This window comes from Muntiacus reevesi, chromosome 6 (assembly GCF_963930625.1).
Source record: "Muntiacus reevesi chromosome 6, mMunRee1.1, whole genome shotgun sequence".
Lineage (NCBI taxonomy): Eukaryota > Metazoa > Chordata > Mammalia > Artiodactyla > Cervidae > Muntiacus > Muntiacus reevesi.
In genome coordinates, this window is record NC_089254.1 from 93,148,043 (window position 1) to 93,167,631 (window position 19,589).

A 19,589-nucleotide genomic window follows, 5' to 3' on the forward strand; every position below is an offset into this window, starting at 1 on the left:
GTTTATAATAGCCAGGACATGGAAGCAACCTAGATGCCCATCAACAGACGAATGGATAAGGAAGCTGTGGTACATATACACCATGGAATATTACTCAGCCATTAAAAAGAATACATTTGAATCAGTTCTAATGAGATGGATGAAACTGGAGCCCATTATACAAAGTAAAGTAAGCCAGAAAGATAAACACCAATATAGTATACTAACGCATATATATGGAATTTAAAAAGATGGTAACGATAACCCTATATGCAAGACAGAAAAAGAGACACAGGTGTATAGAACAGACTTTTGGACTCTGTGGGAGAAGGCGAGGGTGGGATGATCTGAGAGGCTAGCATTGAAACAAGTATACTATCAAGGGTGAAACAGATTGCCAGTCCAGGTTGGATGCATGAGACAAGTGCTCAGGGCTGGTGCACTGGGAGGACCCAGAGGGATGGGATGGGGAGGGAGGTGGGAGGGGGGATCAGGATGGGAAATACATGTAAAGCCATGGCTGATTCATGTCAATGTATGGCAAAAACCACTATAATACTGTAAAGTAATTAGCCTCCAACTAATAAAAATAAATGGAAAAATAAATAAATAAATAAGGCATTCACATGAGGAAATAAAAAAATACACACTTCGAGTAACATTAAAATAATGATGGTTATTAATTTAAGAACAAGTTATGCTTTTACAGGAAGAAGGAAGCACATGCATTGCCATGGGTTTTGCTAGAGGCAGTTCATACGTTATCCTCTTTAGTCCTCACAAGAAGCAGCAAAAGTAGGTTGTAGTCTCTCTCTTTATCTTTTTGTTGTTTAGTATGTGAAGATCCTTAGGCTCAAAAGATTAACTAAACTAAGTACATAAGTCTAAAACCCAAACTCTTGTCAACATAAAAAAATACATTTAAACAACTAATATTCTTAAAATGCTGTTGAGTTACAACAAGCAATTCACATATATTGTCCTCTTAAAAGTCCCTCCCAGACCCCTCTGAGCCAGGCTTTGTTATGCTCACTTTGGAGATGAAAAAGCCAAAGCTCAGAAAAAGTTACTTTTACTGATGATAAATAGCAGAGTTGGAATTCAAATGCAGGTCTTCTGACACACCATTTCAATTTCTGCCCAGGACAAAGCCACTGAAATCAGAGACACATTCCTTTTCACCCACAGGGAGCCTTTCTGTTTGAGTCATGACCTCACAGACAGAACAAAGCTGGCTGCCTTAAAGACAGACTAGGGGATTCTCATGCTTAGACTTTGAAAATCTAAATCTAAAAGTGATGGATAACACCATTATCTTAAAAAAAAAAAAACAACAAAAAGAAAAACTCAAAACCTTAGGTACAATTATGGGTGCAACTCCAGAGGGCATCTAAAGGGAACTCGAACCTTTGGCATCCATCTCTGTATGAGTCAGTATTCTAGGACAGAACCAATAGTGTGTATATATTTCTCCCAATAAATATATACATACATATACAGACATACATTCTTTCTCTGTCTCTCTCTGTCTTGCTGTCTCTCTTTCTCTCTGTCTCTCTCTCTCTGTGTATATATATATATATATATATACACACACATAATCTTTCTTTTTCTACCTCTTTCTATACCTATCATATATATTATCTCTTTTAATTCTCACAAGAACCTGTAAAACTAGGCTATAATGTCTCTATATCTCTCTTTTTGCTCGTTAGCACGATGCTTTAGCAGGATTGATAAAGAGAATTTATATAGAGAGATCTCATTTAATCCTCACAAGGGTATCTATACATTAAATATTTATATCTTCATTTATCTAGATATAGATGTCCAGGCATGGTTAAGTTGCTTTAGTCATGTCTAACTCTTTGTGACCCTATGGACTGTAGCCCACCAGGTTCCTCTGTCCATGGAATTTTCCAGACAAGAATACTGGAGTGGGTTGCCATGCCCACCTCCAGGTGATCTTCCAGACCCAGGGATCAAACCCAGGTCTCTTATATCTTGTGCATTGGCAGGCAGGTTCTTTACCACTAATGCTACCTGGAAAGCTCTAAAGATAGATGAGAGGGGTTTATTATAAGGAATTGGCTCATGTGATTACGGGGGCTGTATGGAAGTCCCAAGACCCATAGTCTGCAAGATGGAAACTCAGGAGAGCTGGTGCTGTAGATTCCAGTCAGAGGACAAGAATGGCATCCCAGCATTCAGGTTGGTAGAATCCTCTCTTGCTCTGCCCTTTTTTTCTACTCAGGTCTTTAACTGACTGGATGACGCCCACCGTCATTTTGGAGGGCAGTCTGCTTTACTCAACCCACCAATTCAAATGTAATCTCTGGATGAGATTACCCAAAACAATGTTGATCAAATATCTGGGCACCCCATGGCCTAGTCAAGTTAAAATTAAATATAAAATTAATGATCATGTTACCTAACCAATGACATTGACATTAAGAAAGAGAACTGACATTTACCACATTTGGCTCATGGCTCTTATGAGAGGCAGGATGACTGGACAATCATCATATTTATGAAATCTAGACAGTTGCACTAAGCCCATAAGTTCTTTTTCTCTCCCACTCTTACTATTTGTTCTTTTCATACATCTCTTATATTAAGCTGCCCCATAATTCCACTTGGCAGCACTGTCTGTCAACTGAATAAAAGGCAGACAATGTAACAATTGTGAGTGAAGTTTGATTTGGTATCCTTACTGACAACTAAGGGCTTTTCAGGCGGCACTAGTGGTAAAGAACCCGTCTGCCAATGTAGGAGACACAAGAGACGTGGGTTCAATCCCTGGGTGGGGAAGATCCCCTGGAGGAGGGCATGACAACCCACTCCAGTAGTCTTGCTTGGAGAATCCCATGGACAGAGGAGCCTGGTGGGCTACAGTCCATGGGATCGCAAACAGTCAAACACGACTGAAGTGACTTAACACGTACGCACAGGGGACTGTGGCCCAGAGACAGCCTCTTAGATCACCCTGAGAAACAGCTCTGAAGAATTAAGGGTGAAGCCAAGATAAACGGGAATTTTTTTCTTTTTTTTTTTGCTGGAAAAAAACATGTAGCCAAACATCAAAAGAACTACTGCTAACCACAAAGAACAGGCATCTCAAGCTAATGATTTTAGTGCTTTTTTATGTAAAGAGAAGATGTAAGAACCTAGGGTCATTTGACATTTTCCCCTAGATACACATCTTAACTCTCTGGGGGTTGGTATATCCAAAGCACAGAATGCTTCTTGTTTTTCTCCATTCTGAATTCCTCTCAGGGCAACTGCAGTGGCTAATGGCTTGAACCTTGTAGAACTGGAATGGTAGGCAATGTTTTTTTCTTTACCTGTCCAACTAAAAACAAGTTTTACTGACAGCAAAAGTTTGACAAGTGTGGAAGTACAGGGGCTGGGACCCAGAAGGCTTGAGTTTGGATACTAGTTTTGCATCTTACTAGCTAAAATAAGATAGAACTGTAGTAATGTATAAATATTCCGCTTTTTAAAATACAGAAATGTCATGTAACTCAGCCATAAAAAGGAAGAAAACTGTGCTATTTGCAGAGTCGTGGATGAACCTATAGTCCATCATACAACATGAAGTAAGTCAGAAAGAGAAAAACAAATATCTTGTATTAACACATAAATGTGGAATCTAGAAAAATGGTACAGATGAACCTATTTGCAAAGCAGAAATATAGACACAGACACAGAGAACAAATGTATGGACCCCAAGGAGGGAAAGGGGGTGGGATAGATTGGGACCCTGGGTGATTGACATATATATATTCCTATGTTTAAAATAGGTAACTATTGAGAAAGGATTGTATGGAACAGGAAACCCTACCCAGTGCTCTGTGGTGACCTTACTAGGAAGGAGATCCAAAGAAGAGGGTTGCATATGTATATGTGTGGCTGATTCACTTTGCGGCATAGCAGAAACTAACATGACGTTGTAAAGCAACTATACGCCAATCAAAAAATAAACAAAATACAAAAATGTCACGTTCATGTGGTTTCACGTAATAATGATAGAGGAAGGGAGTGACACAGACTATCTCATGTGGCTCTAACAAGGCCTCTGTGAAATAGGTTTCTCATCACTTACATTCTACTGATGAAGAGACAGAAGTTCGGAGAGTGTGACCAAGGCCACAAAGCTGTTGTGTGACTGAACTGAGATTTCTAAACAGGTTCTCCTTGTTTCCAGAGCCAACCTTCCTCCAGGCTTTCCTTCCCCTTTATGTGTATCACTTAAGCATACTAGGCCTCAGGCATTATCTTTTAATTGATCCTATGCAAAAAGAAACTCGGGATTTTCTTTTTGTCCATCAGTATTAACAAAGGAGGAAGACCATACCAATGATCAGAATTCATAAGTAATGAAATAAAGGTTAATGTAGGTCAGGCAGGCAATGAAAAGAGTCAAACTAAAGGGTAAAATCTGGCTGCATGCAAGAATCATTTACTTGTGAAAGTAAAAATGATGAATATAAACGTGTGATGCCTTCTGTACTTGAGTCATTGTGTGCATTCTAAGTTGCTTCAGTTGTGTCTGACTCTGTGCAACCCTGTGGACTGTGGTCCACCAGGCTCCTCTCTTCATGGAATTTTCCAGGCAAGAATACTGGAGTGCCATGCCCTCCTCCAGGAGATCCTCCTGACCCAGGGATTGAACCCATCTCTCATGTCTCTTGTATTGGCAGGCGGGTTCTTTACCACTAGAGTCACCTGGGAAGCCCAACTTAAGTCAGTGAAAATAAGGGTGTCGTTTTCAGTGACTTCAGTCTATAAATTGTTATAAACAATATAGAGAAATATGGACTCCTTTCTAGGTTGTTATTTAGCTCTGTGTTTCTCTCAAATTACAAGCTTATTGTCTATGTAGAAAACGGAGCTGAAGACCAATCTTCCCCCTCTCACTCGTTAGAAGATGGAATTTTGCAAAGCAATGAGTTTAACATGAGAGGGAGACCTGGCCCTCAGCCTCAATGGCTGGGACTGTATCCTTCCTGGAATGCAAGGCTTGGGGGATCCCAATGAAGGCCCGCCTCTGCCTTGGCCAGTCTATGGGTCCTTCCACTCAGGGTTGGCAGGGCAGTAAGGAGCCCTCTTTCCAATCCCATGTCTGCCCCAGCTGAGACAAGGCACCATAAAAAAGGTGTGTCTCCTCCCCTTGTACTCCCCAGACCCTCTTCCAGGGCTGCCTATTTGGCAGCTGCACCAAGCAGATGATACATAGCAGTTAGGGGATCTGGAGGTTATGGATTCACAGTACTAGAGACAGAACCCAGAGAGGCAGGCAGGGCTTCCCAGAGATATGGGGGAAATGAGAGACATGGGAAAACCTTGTTGTTGTTTTTTTTTTCATAATCAGAAACATCATGATCAACCTGTGAAGGCCTTTCTTGCCTGATATGCCTCCCCAATCTCAGGTAACTCTATGGAGGGAAAGGGCAGGGGGCCATTCATGGATCTCAGATCATAAAATGGCGTCTACTCTCTGTCCTTGGATCCATTCTTCTTTTTTTTAAAAAAAGATCTCCTCGACTTTATTGGACATTGTCAACAAAACTTTTTTTTCTAAATGAAAAAAAAAAAAGTGCTTCCAAATGGAAAGTTGAAAGAAATCATTTAGTCTAGAACCAGGACTCCTGGTAATGAAGCATGGGTCCATTGTTCTGCCTGTGAAGATACAGTTCAGTTCAGTTCAGTTGCTCAGTCGTGTCTGACTCTTTGTGACCCCATGAATCGCAGCACGCCAGGCCTCCCTGTCCATCACAAACTCCCGGAGTTTACTCAAATTCATGCCCATCGAGTCGGTGATGCCATCCAGCCATCTCATCCTCTGTCATCCCCTTCTCCTCCTGCCGCCAATCCCTCCCAGTATCAGGGTCTTTTCCAATGAGTCAACTCTTCTCATGAGGTGGCCAAAGTATTGAAGTTTCAGCTTCAGTGTCAGTCCTTCCAATGAACACCCAGGACTTATCTCCTTCAGGATGGACTGGTTGAATCTCCTTGCAGTCCAGGGACTCTCAAGAGTCTTCTCCAACACCACAGTTCAAAAGCATCAATTCTTTGGCGCTCAGCTTTCTGCACAGTTCAACTCTCACATCCATACAAGACCACTGGAAAAACCATAGCCTTGACCAGACAGACCTTTGTTGGCAAAGTAATGTCTCTGCTTTTTAATATGCTATCTAGGTTGGTCAAAACTTTCCTTCCAAGGAGTAAGTGTCTTTTAATTTCATGGCTGCAGTCTCCATCTGCAGTGATTTTGGGGCCTAAAAAAATAAAGTTTGACACTGTTTCCACTGTCTCCCCTTCTATTTCCCATGAGGTGATGGGACCAGATACCATGATCTTAGTTTTCTGAATGTTGAGCTTTAAGCCAGCTTTTTCACTCTCCTCTTTCACTTTCATCAAGAGGCTCTTTAGTTCTTCTTCACTTTCTGCCATAAGGGTGGTGTCATCTGCGTATCTGAGGTTATTGATGTTTCTCCTGGCAATCTTGATTTCAGCTTGTGCTTCTTCCAGCCCAGCATTTCTCATGATGTACTCTGCATAGAAGTTAAATAAGCAGGGTGACAATATACAGCCTTGATGTACTCCTTTTCCTTTTTGGAAGCAGTCTGTTGTTCCGTGTCCAGTTCTAACTGTTGCTTCCTGACCTGCATACAGGTTTCTCAAGAGGCAGGTCAGGTGGTCTGGTATTCCCATCTCCTTCAGAATTTTCCACAGTTTATTGTGATCCACACAGTCGAAGGCTTTGGCATAGTCAATAAAGCAGAAATAGATGTTTTTCTGGAACTCTCTTGCTTTTTCAATGATCCAGTGGATATTGGCAATTTGATCTCTGGTTCCCCTGCCTTTTCTGAAACCAACTTGAACATCTGGAAGTTCTCAGTTCACGTATTGCTGAAGCCTGGTTTGGAGAATTTTGAGCATTACTTTACTAGCATGTTAGATGAGTGCAATTGTTTGGTAGTTTGAACATTCTTTGGGATTGCCTTTCTTAGGGATTAGAATGAAAATGGACCTTTTCCAATCCTGTGGCCACTGCTGAGTTTTCCAAATTTGTTGGCATATTGAGTGCAGCACTTTCACAGCATCATATTTCAGGATTTGAAATAGCTCAACTGGAATTCCATCACATCCACTAGCTTTGTTCGTAGTGATGCTTTCTAAGGCCCACTTGACTTCACATTCCAGGATGTCTGGCTCTAGGTGAGTGATCACACCATTGTGATTATCTGGGTCATGAAGCTCTTTTTTGTACAGTTCTTCTGTGTATTCTTGCCACCTCTTCTTAATATCTTCTGCTTCTGTTAGGTCCATACCATTTCTGCCCTTTATTGAGCCCATCTTTGCATGAAATGTTCCCTTGGTATCTCTAATTTTCTTGAAGAGATCTCTAGTCTTTCCCATCCTGTCGTTTTCCTCTATTTCTTTGCATTGATCGCTGAGGAAGGCTTTCTTATCTCTCCTGGCTATTCTTTGGAACTCTGCATTCTAATGGGAATATCTTTCCTTTTCTCCTTTGCTTTTTGCTTCTTTTCTTTTCATAGCTATTTGTAAGGCCTCCTCAGACAACCATTTCGCCTTTTTGCATTTCTTTTCCATGGGGATGGTCTTGATCCCTGTCTCCTGTACAATGTCGCAAACCTCTGTCCATAGTTCATCAGGCTCTCTGTCTAGTCCCTTAAATGTATTTCTCACTTCCACTGTATATTCATAAGGGATTTGATTTAGGTCATACCTGAATGGTCTAGTGGTTATCCCTACTCTCTTCAGTTTAAGTCTGAATTTGGCGATAAGGAGTTCATGATCTGAGCCACAGTCAGATCCAGATTTTGATTTTGCTGACTGTATAGAGCTTCTCCATCTTTGGCTCCAAAGAATATAATCAAGTGAAGATACATTTCCCTGTAATTAACATAAGACTTGTCTTGAACACCTGAATTCTTCCCGTTTGATACCCAGCAGGTTACTACTTTACAATACCAGTCTAATTTTAACATTTTAAGTGACTTCTTTCTTGGATTGATTCTTAACATCCAAGATCAATTGTCTATAGGTGGGAGACAGTTATTATATTTTAGGTGGGAAAAAAAAGAGTAATATTTAAAATATCTATTTTAAAATAAGATTCTCCTGCCTGGAAACCAGAAGCAAGAGAAATACAACTTGGACAGGGAGTCGCTCTCATGATACTTAGAGTTTAAACTGCTTGGATGATTTCCATTTCTTTCATGCATCTGCTTAGTCTGTAATGCAACAAGGAAGCCACCACAGGTTAAAAATACAGTAAAACCATAGAAGTGTGCGTAGTGGCAGGCTTATGTCAAGCTAATTTAAACCAAACCAAGTCAAGTGAAATTGAACCAAACCACTTCAACCACATGAGTTGAACTCTGTACCAGCCACCTGCTTAGAGTAAAGGTACAGAACTGTGACATGATGGGGGAAGGGCAGGAAGGATGCAGAGATGGGGGGATGGGAAAGTTTTCACAGAGTGGGTCTTGTTTGGAATAGGTTTTGAAGTTGAGCAACATCCCCAGTGGCTCAGCATGCAATGCAGGAGACACGGGTTCAGTCTCCAGGTTGGGAAGATCCCCTGGAGGAGGACATGGCAACCCACTCCAGTATTCTTGCTGGGAAAATCCCACGGACAGAGAAGCCTCGTGGGCTACGGTCCATGGGGTCTCAGAGAGTCAGACATTACTGAAGCAACTAATCACACAGCATCACACAGAGGGTTTAGGAAGGACATTCTAAGAAATGGTTACCTTGACATGAATGAGGATGCTGAATCCAGAAAATGGCAAGTATCTTGGCATCGATAGTTGGGGAGGCATTGGGGAAAGAAAAGAGACAGAGAATGTGGCCAGAAAGGTAGACTGGTTCAGACCATGAATATCTTGTTGCTGTTGTTCAGTCGCTCAGTTGTGTCTGACTCTTTGCAATCCTATGGACTCTAGCAAGCCAGGCTTCCCTGTCCTTCACCGTCTCCCAGGACTTGTTCAAACTCATGTCTGTTGAGTTGGTGATGCCATCCAACCATCTCATCCTCTGTTGTCCCTTCTTCTGCCTTCAATCTTTCCCAGTAACAGGGTCTTTTCCATTGAGTCGGCTCTTCGAATCAGGTGGCCAAAGTATTGGAGCTTCAGTCTCAGTATCAGTCCTTCCAACAAATATTCAGAATTGGTTTCCTTCAGGATTGATGGTTTGATCTCCTTGCAGTCCAAGGACTCTCAAGAGTCTTCTCCTACACCACAGTTCAAGAGCATCAGTTCTTTGGTGCTCAGCTTGCTTTATAGTCCAGCTCTCACATCCATACATGACTACTGGAAAAACCATAGCTTTGACTAGATGGACCTTTATTGGTAAAGTAATGTCTCTGCTTTTTAATATGCTTTCTACATCAGTTATAGCTTTTCTTCCAAGGAGCAAATATCTTTTAATTTCATGGCTGCAGTTATCATCTGCAGTGATTTTGGAGCCCAAGAAAATAGTCTGTCACTGTTTTCATTGTTTCCCCATCTATTTGCCATGAAGTGATGGAACCAGATGCCATGATCTTGGTTTTCTGAATATTGAGTTTTAAGCCAACTTTTAACAGTCTCTTCTTTCACCTTCATCAAGAAGCTCTTTAGTTCCTTTTCACTTTGTGCCATAAGGGTGGTGTCATCTGCGTATCTGAATTTATTGATATTTTTCCTGACAATCTTGATTCCAGCTTGTGCTTCATCCAGTCCAGCATTTCACATGATGTACTCTGCATATAAGTTAAATAAGCACAGTGACAATATACAGCCTTGATGTACTCCTTTCCCAATTTGGAACCAGTCTGTTGTTCCATGTCCAGTTCTGTTTTTTCTTGACCTGCATACAGATTTCTCAGGAGGCAGGTAAGGTGGTCTGGTATTCCCATCTCTTGAAAAATTTCCCACAGTTTGTTGTGATCCACACAGTCAAGGGCTTTAGTGTAGTCAATGAAGCAGAAGTAGATGTTTTTCTGGAACTCTCGTGCTTTTTCTATGATACAACGGATGTTGGCAATTTGACCTCTGGTTCCTCTACCCTTTCTAAATCCAGCTTGAACATCTGGAAGCTCTTGGTTCATGTACTGTTGAAGCCTAGCTTGGAGAATTTTGAGCACTACTTTGCTAGCAAGTGAAATGAGTGCAATTACGTGGTAGTTTGTTTTATCCTCAAAATCTTGACCTTGCTGGATCCACCAGTCCTAGTCTGTTATCTCTTGATTCTTCCCCAATTCTAATCAAGCTCCACCTCTGCCTGCTTCTCCTTCAAAAGGCCAGACATCAAGAGCCTCAATAAATATTCCAGTTTTGCCTGCCCCCCCTGAGATGCTAATGGGACTCCCCAGAGGGAGCATTTTCCCTTACTTCTGTCCTGTCATCATCCTCTTACCAGCAGGTTGTTTTGGTTTTATTTTGGGGACTAGCATTCCAAAGAAGAGTTTCCCTTAAATTAGTAGAAATATGAAGGTTTGAGCTGGAAAAGTTTATGTGGGAAGAACTTTTAAACAATTGAATTGATGGATGGGCAGCCTTACCAAGGAATCAGACCACAATAGTAGGAAAAAAATCAGATGTCTAGGTTAAAAAAGAAAGTGAGAGATACATGGAAATAGGAATTTGTTAGCAACAAATGAGAAAAAGCAAGTAAGTTTAGGAAGTTAGATCTTTTTGAAAAATGATTGACCAGCTTCATCTTTTACCAAACAAATATTGCATTTATTATCTAATTACTAAGAATAAGCTGTGGGCTAGGCCATAAATTTGGCTTATTTTGAGAATAATATGAATATTATAGCAGTACTAAAAATTCCTGGTGTCTCAGTGGTAAAGAATCCACCTGCCAATGCAGGAGACACAGGTCAATCCCTGAGTTGGGAAAATCCCCTGGAGAAGGAAATGGCAATGTACTCCAGTGGTTTTGCTTGGGAAATCCCATGGAAAGAGGAGCCCGGTGGGTTACAGTCCATGGGGTCTCAAAAGAGTTGGACATGGTTCAGCAATCAGTTCAGTTCAGTTCAGTCACTCAGTCATGTCTGACTCCTTGCAATCCCATGAACTGCAGCACGCCAGGCCTCCCTCTCCATCGCCAACTCCCGGAGTCCACCCAAACCCATGCCCACTGAGTCGATGATGCCATCCAACCATCTCATCCTCTGTTGTCCCCTTCTCCTCCTGCCCTCAATCTTGTCCAGCATCAGGGTCTTTTCCAATGAGTCAGCTCTTCACATTAGGTGGCCAAAGTATTGGAGTTTCAGCTTCAACATCAGTCCTTCCAATAAACACTCAGGACTGATCTCCTTTAGGATGGACTGGTTGGATCTCCTTGCTGTCCAAGGGACTCTCAAGAGTCTTCTCCAACACCACATTTCAAAAGCATCAATTCTTCGGCACTCAGCTTTCTTTATAGTCTAACTCTCACATCCATACATGACCACTGGAAAAACCATAGCCTTGACTAGACGGGCATTTGTTGGCAAAGTAATGTCTCTGCTTTTTATTTTTTATTTTTTTCATTTATTTTTATTAGTTGGAGGCTAATTACTTTACAATATTGTAGTGGGTTTTGTCATACATTGACATGAATCAGCCATGGAGTTACATGAATTCCCCATCCCGATCCCCCCTCCCACCTGTCTCTGCTTTTTAATATGCTGTCTAGGTTGGCCATAATTTTCCTTCCAAGGAGTAGGTGATAAACAACAACAATGACTGAAAATTAGAGCAATGAATTTTGTTTGGTGATTGTGCTTTTGTAATATGGAACCACAAAAGCAAATATTTAGACTGATTGATTTAATAGTGTTAGTGGGACAAGCTTTTATTGTTTATAAATTAGCACAGTATTTTACTTTCAATCTGCCAGAAGTTTAACACATAATGTGTAAGTACACGTTTTTGCAAATTTGTAAAAATATAAATGTTGCTTTGCATAAGAAAATCCATTCTCATAAATATCTGAAAATTTTTAGTGTTGTGAAAACTTGTAAGTTTAAATTTAGGTTAAAAATTTGGCAAGCTGGAGTGTTCTTATTTGATTAAAATTTTAACTTTGTATCTATTTCAACAGGCTTAAAGCATAATTGTTATAAGGCTTATATGGAACTGAAAAAAACTAGGGAAATTATTTATAAATTGAAAATTCACTCTGCTTTTAGATTTAGGAATCAAGAAATTACTCTTTGGACAATTCAAATTTACATTTCCTCATAACTATGTCAACTTTGACAAGACCCAGTTGTGAAATCTTTTTAGATAGATTCTTTTCAGATGAATCATTTGAGTTTTTAATAATCAAGGATATGATGCTGTCAAGAGGATTGAATTTCTCCTGGTTGAAGATTGATAGATCTTGATTGGGGGGGGGGAAATGAACAGTCCTTTTGTATTTTGATGAATTCACCCGTGAATACTTTCTTCCAATCCACTCAGTCCTACAACTGAAAGAGGAGAATCTGGCTTATTCATGTAGTATTAGTTCAATAAATTGGGTTGATGTTATTAGACAATAAAAGGGTTAAAGTGTGACTAGCATTGTGCAAAATGTTTCTAGGGGCTTCGTGAGGCCAAAACTATTTCAATAATACTTCCAAGATAGCACTTCCCTTTTTTGACTGTCATTTTCTTACAAGCATATGGTGGAGTTGCCAGAGGCTATGTGACATGCATCATTGCAACAGAGTGAATGCCCAAGATATGATAATTCAACTGTCTTCTCTTAAACCATACATTACAGAGGTGGTAAAATGAAAAATAATGCTGCTCTTCTCTTTTGTATTGCAAAAGAGCCATTTTCACATAAAATATATGTATAATATGTAATGAGTTTACTACTGTTATTATTATAATTATTTCTGGCCAAATCCCATGGCTTTTGGAATCATAGTTCCCCCACCAGGGATTGAACCCGGGGCCAGGACAGTGAGAGCATTAACCACTGGACCAGACAGTGAATCCTAACCACTGGACCACCAGGGAATTCCATATTATTGTTATTTTTTAAAGAACTAATATACTAATATTTCTTAACTCTCTCAATTTTAAGTTTTAACATAGCAAAGTTTAGTTAATATAGCCCACATTAAACTAGAGCTCTTCAGGGTCCTCAACAATTTTTAACAGTACAAAGGGGTCCTGAAACCAAAAAGTTGGAGGACTCCTGCCGCAGAATTTTACTTCTACTCAGCATTCAATGAGCAATCATTTTCAGCATCCCTAATCATTGGTCACCCAACCCAGGAAAAGATGCTGAGTTTAGAGATTTGGGAGGGAGCTTGCCAATGTGCCAGACAATGGTGATGTCTTAACGTCTGTTTTGCACCCCATAGAACTCCTGGCAGCATCTTCTTTTTGGTGCTTGCAATCCTGAAAGTTCCATATGACAGTTCTTCAAATTCTGAAGACAGTACCATCTCTTGTACAGTTTGTTCTCCAAGCGTATTCCTATTCCTATTTCTTTTGTGTCTGACTTGACAATCTGTCTGACTTGATTTATAATATTGTATTTATGTGGCACATCTTTTTTATCCATTCATCTGTCAGTGGACATTTAGGTTGCTTCCATGTCTTGGCTATTGTAAATACTACTGCAGTGAACATTGAAGTACATGTATGTGTAGCTTTTTCTGGATATATGCCCAGAAATGGGACTGCCTGGGTCTTATAGCAACTCGAGTTTTAGTTTTTTGAGGAAACTCCACACAGTTTTCCATTGCAGCTGCACCAAATACATTCCCACCAACAATATAAAAGAGTTCCTTTTCCTTGGGGAGAATTCTTTAGTGAAAAAGATTGAGATGAGCATGGGAATATATTAAAAGCAGCCCAGTGTGTGACAGTCTCCGGCTGGCAAGGGCTGCTTGGAATACTTATATAAATTACACTTGATTTCTGGGACATGGGTTCAGGAAGCTTTTATCTGATCTAATGAATTCTTGTTTTCACAGAAACAAATCTAGAAATACTCGTGTGAGCATGGCCAAGGCCTTTTCTAGTTTCTTTTGGTAACTTCTGGGTTTTCTCACAGGGACATCCAGGACTGCCTGTTGGGACATGACTAAAATAAACTGAATGATCCCAACTCATAGCAAGCACCTACATACACCATTACTTTCCAGGTGACAGTAGTAAAGAATCTGCCAACGCAAGAGACTCAAGAGACGCGGGTTTGATCCCTGGGTCGGGAAGATCCCCTGGAGGAGGAAATGGCAACCCACTCCAGTGTTCTTGCCTGGAAAATTCCATGGACAGAGGAGCCTGGTGGGTTACAGTCCATGGGGTGGCAAAGAGACAGACATGACTGAGCACGCACACACACATATATACCATTATATAGGAATCATTCTTTTAATTTTCACAGTAAACCTATGAATTAAATATGACTGTCTCCTCTTCACAGTTAACAGAGAAGGACATTTGGAGAAAGTCACACAGTAAGGTACAGCTAGGACTCTGAAGTCTTTATACTCAGCCACTCTGCTTTCAGTGTTTAAAGTACTTGATGTAAACTACTCCTGTTTCTGAGATATGTGATTTTTAACCTTATTAAAGAATATAACTGTTGAAGATTTGGAGAGGAATCCAAAATGGATCCTCTTAGGCAGTCTGCCAAAAACAAAATGAAACGTAACATTAAAAAAAAATTATTCGTTTATTTCTGGCTGCATGCAGGCTTTCCCTAGCTGTGACGAGCAGGGGCTACTCTCTAGTTGCAGTGCTGCAGCTTCTCATTTCCGTGGCTTCTCTTGTTGCGGAGCACAGGCTCCAGGGCAAGTGCGGGTTCAGTAGTTGTAGCACATGGGCTAAGTTGCTCTGCAGCATGTGGAATCCTCTTGGACCAGGGATCTAACCCGTGTCCCCTGCGTTGACGGGTGGATTCTTAACCACTGGACCACCGGGGAAATCTAGGAATTGGATACGAAATTTTAAAGCAAGTAAACCAGCCAAAAATTGGTGTTATATTAAAAAGAAAGTGAAAGTGAGAGTTACTCAGTCATGTCCAACTCTTTGCGACCCCATGGACTATACAGTCTATGGATTTCTCCAGGCCAGAATACTGGAGTGGGTAGCCTTTCCCTTCTCCAGGGTATCTTCCCAACCCAGGGATTGAACCCAGGTCTCCCGCATTGCAGGCGGATTTTTTTTTTTTACCAGTTGACCCACCAGGGAAGCCCATATTAAAAATAGAAAAGTTAAATAATAATGATGATTATGACCTACCTAGTCAGTGCTTTTTGGAAAGGGTAAAATCTGGAGTGGGGAGCAGTTTCACATATTTTCAGAATTATCTGAAATAATCTTCTTTTTAGGCAAATTGCCTGAAATGACTGTACCAGGGAAAAGTCTGTTACTGGCTTTTATCCCCAAAGAGAAAAGTCTTTTATTGCCTTCTATCTCCAAAGAGAATGCTAAACAAAGCATCTTACTTCACCCTCCTTCCCTGTTCTAATTTTAAACACTGAATGTACTGTGTATGTATCGTTATCTTGACCCCTGCATGAATTTATCTCACAGGAATGATTAAATTAACCTTTTGGTCTCACTGGCTTTGTTGTGGGGCAACAACAAAGACAAAGTGGACAAACTCTTCAAAGTGTCTCACAAGGGCCAGGTAGAGAGGATAACCCTGCCTGTCCATTGAGGTGGTGAAACTCAATAACTCAAGCTTTTAGGTTGAAACTCCAGACTATACACATACATGTGTATATGTAGGCTCCCCAGGTGGTTCAGTGGTAAAGAATCCACTTGCTAGTGCAGGAGACCCAGGTTCAACCCCTGGGTTGAGAAGACCCCCCTGGAGAAGGAAATGGCAACCCACTCCAGTATTCTAGCCTGGAAAATCCCACGGAGAGAGGAGTCTGGTGGGCTACAGTCCATGGGGTCACAAGGAGTCAGACATGATTGAGTGACTAAAGAACAACAACATGTAGGTAGGTATGGTGTCAAAGAAAAATGCACACCATGCGAGCTGTGAGTTTAGGTTTCACTCGGGGACTTACTGAGGTCTATGGCTCAGGTGACAGCTTCTAGTAACTATGAGGGAACTGCTCCAAAGAGGTCAAGGGAGAAGTCAACTTACATATGAGTGCTTTTTTTGGCCAGGAAATACGTGTAGTCAAGTATTTTGTTGTTGTTTAGTTGCTAAGCTGTGTCCAACTCTTTGAGACCCCATGGACTGTAGCCCACCAGGCTCCTCTGTCAGTGGGATTTCCCAGACAAGAATACTGGAGTGGGTTGTCATTCCCTTCCCCAGGGGATCTTCCCAACCCAGGGACTGAAAGTGTCTCCTGCATTGCAAGTGGATTCTTTACCGCTGTGCCACCAGAGACGCTCACAGTAGGGTATACATCTTGGTAAAAGATTATCGCTAATCACAAAGAACAGATACCTCAAGTTAAGGATGTTCGTGCTTTTCTGTGTATAGGACGATGCAAGAATCTAGAGTCATTGAAATTCTTCCTGACTTACATTTAACTATCTAAGCGCCTGTTTTTCCAGAGCACAGAGGGCCTCATCCAGTATTTCTTCCTCTCAGTGTGCGCTGTCTGACAATTGCCGTGAACTTGACCCTTGTTGAAATGGAGTGTGAGTAAAAAGTAAACACTCTTTGCTTTTCCGTGTTCACAATAGCAGCTTTTGAAAAAGTCTAGCTGGTGTGCCATATACTCTGCACATTTGGATAAATTACTGTGAAGAATAATCTCACACTAAAACTAAAATTGGTAATATTTCAGTGAACCTGAAACTTTTTTCAAAAGTTGCATTGAGACTATGATAGACTCAAAATGTATACTTTAAACCCTAATGCTACCACTAAAAAAATATAACTTAGAGCTTCAGCTTATAATCTCATGAAGGAGATAGAATTCATAAAAGTCACTCAGTTCACCTAAAAGATGCAGAAAAAGAAAAAAAGAGAGGACAAAAACATGAGACAAACAGAAAAGAAACAACAATCTAACTTTACCTCAATAGTTACATTAAATGAAGGTGGTCTAAACATCCCTATTAAAAGGCAAAGATCATTAGATTGGATAAAAAAGCATAATACAACTATATGGTGTTTATAAGAAGCATGCAAATCATAAGGAAGCAATTGAAAAAGGATGAGAATTATATTCCATGCTAACGCAAATCAAAAGAAAGCATGATGGGCTTTATTAATATCAAACAAACTTGCCTTCAGAGCAGATGATATTTCATGAATAAAGAAGGTTATTTCATAATAACAAACATTATCAATTAATTAGGAAGATATAACAACACTGAACATTAAATGTCCCCAATAATAGACCATTAAAATGTGTGCAGTGAAAACTAATAGAACTGAAAAGAAAAGTAAACAAATCTGTAATGTAAGAGATTTCAATATTTCTTTAGTAATAATTGATAGAACAAGTCGTCAGAAAGTCAGTAAGGATATATAAAACTCAAGCAACACAATCAGTCAACTTGATCAAATAAACATTCATGTAATATCCCATCCAACAACAGCAGAATATATATTCTTTTAAAATGCATATGGAATATTTACCAAGATACACAGTAACCTTGTCCATAAAACAGATCTCAATAAATTTAGGATTCACATCATACAAAGTATGTTCTAGGTACACGACTGAGAGGCTAAGCACACACACTATAAGGATGGGCTTCCCAGGTGGCTCGGTGGGTGAAGAATCCACCTGCAAACCAGATGTGGTTCCATCCCTGGGTCTGGAAGATCCCCTAGAGGAGGGCGTGGCAACCCACTCCAGTAATCTTGCCTGGAGAATTCATGGACAGAGGAGCCTGTTGGGCTGCAGTCCATGGGGTTATAAAGAATCAGACGCAGCTGAAATGACTGAGCACACACGCACACACTACAAGGATAAAGCGTTTTCTACCCAAAGCCCTAATCTAGTTTTGCTCATGCAATTTATGTGTGTGAGTGCTCAGTCGCTTCAGGCAGGTCTGACTCTTTGTGACCCTATGGGAGGTAGCCTACCAGACTCCTCTGTCCAGGGCATTCTCCAGACAGCAATGCTGAAGTGGGTTGCTATGCTCTCTTCCCAGGGATCTTCCTGACCCAGGGATGGAACCCAAGTCTCCTGCATTGCAGGCAGATTCTTGACCACTAGGGGAAGCCCCATAATTAATGTGTGAAAAAAAGTGTAAGTGCTAGTTACTCAGTTGTGTCCAGCTCTTTGCAACCCATGGACTGTTGCCCACCAGGCTCCTCTGTCCATGGAATTCACCAGGCAAAATGCTGGAGTAGGTAGCCATTCCCTTCTCAGGGGATCTTCCTGACCCAGGGATCGAACCTGGGTCTCCTGCAATACAGTCAGATTCTTTGCAGTCTGAGATACCAAGGAAGCCCATAATTTACGTGATTATATGCTAAAGAGAGATGTTAGAATTACAGAAACACCCTGCATTGATTATTTGCTTGCTCGTCTTAGACAGCAGAGACGAGCTGCTTCTTTATTCTGTAGAAAACACGGGACTGTTTTCATTTCTTGACTCTTTTCTGTTAGCCTTTGTCAGTTTTTGGATCATAGGATACTATGTTCAAGCCTCTGAGATTGGGCCCACCCTGACTCAAGGAGCAGGGTTGGTGGGCTGCAGAGGGCATGATGGAAGCGTTCACTTCCTCTTTCCTGTGTGCTAATCACTCAGACATTGCTTTGGCTTAAGCTTCGAGCCTTTATTCTATACCACAAACAATCCCCCATAAATTAAAACACATCACTCTCTTTGCGGACAGTGTCTCTTGAGTCTGGGTCAATCTTCCCCAGGAGGTGGGGGGATACCCACGCTTCTAGGGGTATCCTGAGGTTTCTATCAGAAAGGCCTGCTCAGCATCTTGCATGATCTTAGTTTTCTGAATGTTGAGTTTTAAGTCAACCTTTTCACTCTCCTCTTTCACTTTCATCAAGAGGCTCTTTAGTTCTTCACTTTCCTGCCATAAGGGTGGTGTCATCTGCATATCTGAGATTATCGATATTTCTCCCAGCAATCTTGATTCCGGCTTGTGCTTCATCCAGCCCAGCATTTCTGATGATGTACTCTGCATATAAGTTAAATAAGCAGGGTGACAATATACAGCCTTGGCGTATTCCTTTCCAGATTTACAACCAGTCTGTTGTTCCATGTCCAATTCTAACTGTTGCTTCTTGACCTGCATATAGATTTCTCAGGAGGCAGGTCAGGTGGTCTGGTATTCCCATCTCTTGAAGGATTTTCCACAGTTTGTTGTGATCCACACAAAGGCTTTGGCGTAGTCATTAAAGCAAAAGTAGATATTTTTCTGGAACTCTTTTGCTTTTGTGATGATCCAGCAGACCTTTTGATGATCCAGCGGATGCTGGCTGCAGGTAATTGCCCCTCTCCCAGGTGGCTCAGTGGTAAAGAATCCGCTTGCTAGTGTAGGAGTTGCCAGAGACGTGGGTTGGATCCCTGGGTTCAGAAGATTCCCTGGAGAAGGAGATGGCAACCCACTCCAGTATTCTGGCCTGGGAAATCCCATGGACAGAGGAGCCTGGTGGGGTAACAGTCCATGGAGTCCATGGAGTTGCAAGAGTTGGGCACAGC